The sequence below is a fragment of the Wyeomyia smithii genome, chromosome 3 (assembly GCF_029784165.1).
Source record: "Wyeomyia smithii strain HCP4-BCI-WySm-NY-G18 chromosome 3, ASM2978416v1, whole genome shotgun sequence".
Classification (NCBI taxonomy): domain Eukaryota; kingdom Metazoa; phylum Arthropoda; class Insecta; order Diptera; family Culicidae; genus Wyeomyia; species Wyeomyia smithii.
In genome coordinates, this window is record NC_073696.1 from 17,701,116 (window position 1) to 17,706,062 (window position 4,947).

Consider the following 4,947-nt stretch of genomic DNA (forward strand, 5'->3'; position numbering starts at 1 on the left):
TTGCCATCTTTCCCTCTACGCGGATGATACGTGTATTATGGCAAAGGGAAGAAATACCAAAGCCACCACAAGGAGACTGCAAGATTACATCAACACCATTGCTGACTACATGAAAACCTGGAAAGTTAAAATCAACAATAGTAAAACGCAAGTGATTCTGTTTCCGTACAACAAATCTACAAGACTCCAACCGCCAAAAACTGCAAAATAACCATCGAAGGAAAACAAACTGACTGGACACAGGAAGTAACGTATTTAGGGCTCACCCTGGATTCAAAACTTATATTTATAAGTCACACGGAAAAAACTAAAGTGAAATGTCAATCTGTTACACAAAAACTATTCCCTCTAATAGGCAGAAATTCTAAACTTTCAATCACAAATAAGGAAGCCATTTACAAACATATTATTTAGCCTATACTTTTATATGCCTCTCCCATTTGGGACTGCTGCGCTGCATCACACAAACAAAAATTGTAAATTATACAAAACAAATCCCTTAGAATGATTTACAATTTGTCAAAATACACAAACAACAGAACAACACATCAAATAGCTGAAATGAAAACAATTAACGAACAGTTAACAATAAGAACACAAAAGTTCAAAGAAAACTGTCTCGCGTCTGAATATGACACAATTAATAACCTGTATCGAACTCGGTGAATTGTAGTTTAGCATATATTAAGATTAAGACAGAGTGTATATTCAACCAAATGTGCTAAGCACTTGAAATGTAAAGAAGGAATAACAAACGAAGGAAACAAAAACATAAAAATATTAAACAAAGATGAAAACTTAGGTGTATCAATTAAAATGTACAAAGAACAGAAATTGTTAAAATAATAAGAAATAAAATATTGTTAATCGAAAAAAAAAACTAGCTACATTCATTATTCGGAAGGCGAGCTGGATGGACCGTCCACAACGTTGACAGCAGTAGAAGCAGATACAGCACTCAGAAGTAACAGCGGGTTGCGCCTGTGTTTGCCTTCAAATTAAATAAATCACTTGCGTTGTGGTTGGTCATCACGCCTCAGTAGCAGCGCGGTGCTTCTCAGCGTGCCTCGCCCACTGTTGGGGCAGCATAAAGATCGTCATCACCAAATCCAATTTTGAACAGCAAAATGCCTTTTTCCAAGGCAAATAAACAAGTCATTGAAAGTTAATAATTTTTGACAACGTAAGCAAGCATTCTGTGCGGATTCTAGCAGTTACATCTGTCGCGGCCGTCTAATTTACAGAAGGTGAATTCCACAGTGCATGTTGTCCGTGTATCTTAACTCCCCCACTGTTGGGGCAGCACAAAGGTTGCGATCAGCAACCGATTTTGAACAACAAAATGCCTTTTTGGCGTAGAACTGAGTTTTACTTTAGCATACCACACAGGGATGCAAACTGAAAAACTGGGACGAAATTTGTCCCTTTTCAAATGCTTATAGGTCGGTTGGTTTTCAACCGATTTTCTTCATTCTTGCAGCAATCGATTGGAAAATTATACACGCATCTGCCCAAATGCAGGAAAATGTTGTTTGAATCTACGAACTATTGCACTATTGAAAATGTTCAAGCCTTGTTGAAATAAAAATAACGTCCTCTGATTGGTCGCTTGCTTGCTGTGTGTATATGATATGGTATCATGCGTGTATGTGTGTATGTGTGTATGGTATGGTATGATGTGTGTGTGTGTCTATGATATGGTATGATTTGTGTGTGTGTGCTGTGTATGGTTTTTAACTCGGCACGATCTGCTAACTGCTGAAACCGGTTCATGAAATCCACAACCCTTCATTAATAGACATTATAACTCATTACCCAAGTAAAAATATTGGTTTTATCAAAGTTTTATAGCGCTCAATACATCCAAAAATGCGCTATAAAACTTTGATAAAAACAGTTGTGTTACTAGGGTAATGAAACACTCAATGCATTTGTTAAAAGTGTACGTAGTTCTACGTCATTTATGCGGTCGTGTCTTGGATAGAACCTCCTACTTTTTTTGATGAATATGATTGCAGTATCGTTTCGGAAAGGATGGATGAGTTAATGTTGTTCACAGCACGGTGAAACAAAACGTATCAAGTAGAACTTCATAGTTTTACACCTGAAAACAACATAAACTTTTCCGAAAAAGTATTGCAAGGGCATGTTTCACTCTCCTGACCTGTCGTAACCAAAGAGTTTAAGTTCAAACTTTCTAAATTTCGAGGAGCTTAAACAATTCAAAGAAAAGTTCGAAGAAGTTGTAACAGGATGGTACGCTTTAAAGTTCAAAAAAACTTCTAATTCCAAAAACTCAGAAAATGAAGCTCAATCACTCATTGGAGCTAAATCACTCTTAAAAGTTTCGAGAAGCCGAAACAAGCCTGGAAACTCAGGAGCTAAAAACATGTACAAGGTATTGAAGAGCAAATCAGAATTTGTGTATTTGTACATTTGTACTTAAAACTCATCTGACACTCTTAATGAATTAGAACCTAATTTACAACAAATTTAATCTAAATAGCCTATTTTTAAATCTGTGGCTGGGTTCGTTGAACACAAATAAGTTTTCTACTTTTGAAAAGGCACGAATGCACGCAGTGACTGGTTTTTTTTAAAACCAAAAGATGTTCGATGGAACCTAGTCACGAGCAACGCACCGTTGCGCAACGTTCTCTGCGGTGCTCGCAAATTTAGAACCGAAAGCAACCAAAGTGAGTCGATTTCTCCGTTAAGAAACTTTCCAATTGATAGCGCTTGCTGAATTAATCGTCGTCGTTGCAGCGTGTCTAAACCCTAGAGTAGACATCGGTCAGGATACGATGGAAGTTCTGATGGATTGCGCCATGGTAAATTCTTTAGGGCCAGTCTAAGAAAACGTTTCTGGAGGCGCTCAATTTTTATACTTCACGAGGTTTGATAAGGCCCATACTACAGAAGCAGCACAATATAAAGCCTTAAAACGTTGGGGATCGGAAAAGTCCTTAGCTATTTTCGAGATGAATCCCAGTCGACGACTTACTTTAAATGTAATCGCCGAGCGATGAAGGTCAAACGACATTCTCGTATCCAACAGGATGCCAAAGTCATTCACTTAATCTACTCTCCTTAGTATTACGCCATCAATTTCATGCACAAAAGTAATAGGCTTGGGGATGCGATGAAACGTAATTACAACACATTTCTCAATACTAAAACACAGCTTATTCATTTATTATAAAAAAAAATGTACCAAAGAATCTGAGTACACCATTCGATTCGTTATGACGTCCAGAATCTATGGTCAAAGTTTCAAAATCATCGTACGGTACATTTTTGAGTAATTCCCTTCTGAAGGTCGTAAAGTACTAAAACGTGATATAGAAACGACGAAATACTTGTTGTAAAGCACGTTTTCCAACCACCATTTTATGAAATAACTTCCAAAACAGTTTCTACACCTTCCAAGTATTATATTTCAAGGCGTAAGCAATTGGTGAAAAGATTCATTTGAAAATCCCACAGTTCACAGTGGTCTAAATTCGAAAAATTGTGATCGCTTTAGATTTGACTGCGAAAAAATGATTTTATGTACTCAATGTCTTCAGCAAAATTGTTTCATGGAAAAAGGTCTTACTTTTGGCGTTTTTGGTTTTTTGATCAGTAAGATAAAAAAAATATTTTTTCTAATTTTCAATTTACCAGATTACTTCCTTCAGCAAAGATGTGGAAAAACAATATTTTTTTCACAACATTTATTTGACACGGCACAATACAACTTAATGTTTTACGGAGCCAATTCAATCTAATGCCTCATGGTCTAAAATATTTTATAAGCTAAAGGCAAATTTTTTATCCTCGCTGCCGACTACGAGCTGAAATTAAATCTAATACTAAAACTAACAAAAAAAAAAAACAATTGCTGAATACTGCATAAAGTCATACCTCGATATAAGGCAACTTTATTTTTATTTTCGTAACGTTATATCGAGTTACGTTGTATCGAAGCACGAAAAAAATAATTTTTTTATCGATGTAAAATTCTTGATGGTTACTCAAAAGTGCGCAAAAACTTATGTCCCGTCACCTGAAAGTATATATGAACCTGTCCCATGTCCCTTTAAGGCAATTTTCATAAACAAACATAACCAGTCACAAAACATTGAAAAAATAAAAGTCAATTTTACCCCATTTTACGGTTCTTATTGGTTTCAAAACTTACTAAAAATATTGTTCGGAACATTATACACCCCAAAAATAATTGTTGTACTTTAATTTTGGGAAATTAAAAAAAGTTACGTTATATCGAGGTAAAAGTTACGTTATATCAAGGTATGATCGAGGTATATCGAGGTTGCCTTATATCGAGTTATGACTGCCTATCTGTATATTGGACTCGACAAAATAGAGTTTTTTGTGGAACATCCCTTTTTTAAAATCAGTTTTTTGTCTATAACTTTGTCTGTGATTGTCAAAACAGTGAATTTTACAAAGTCTTGAGGAAAGCTTAGTTGAATGAATAAAATCATAGAACATTTTGCATTGTTTTGACCATTACAGACAAAATTATAGACAAAAAACTGATTTTAAAAAGGGGTTACTTACTTTACTTTTAAGGTGACAGACCGATTATCGATCCAGTGCCGAATCCAGAATACGTCGCCATGTCCCTCGGTCTTGGGCTGCTATCCTCCAAACGCCCCTAACACCTATTTCGCATGCATCCTCGTCGACAGCACACATCCAACGAGTGCGGAGTCTACCCCGAAGTCGACGACCTCTATCGGGATTCCTGCTATATATAGCCTTCGCTCATCCGGCATTCTAGCTACATGCCCAGCCCACTGAAGCCTGCCGTGTTTTATCCACTTTACTATATCCTCCGATTTTTATGCCTGGTACACTTCATGGTTCATGCGTCTGCGCCAAACACCATTTTCTAGTTTGCCGCCAAGGTTTGAAAAAAAAAACCATACGCTCAAAAAC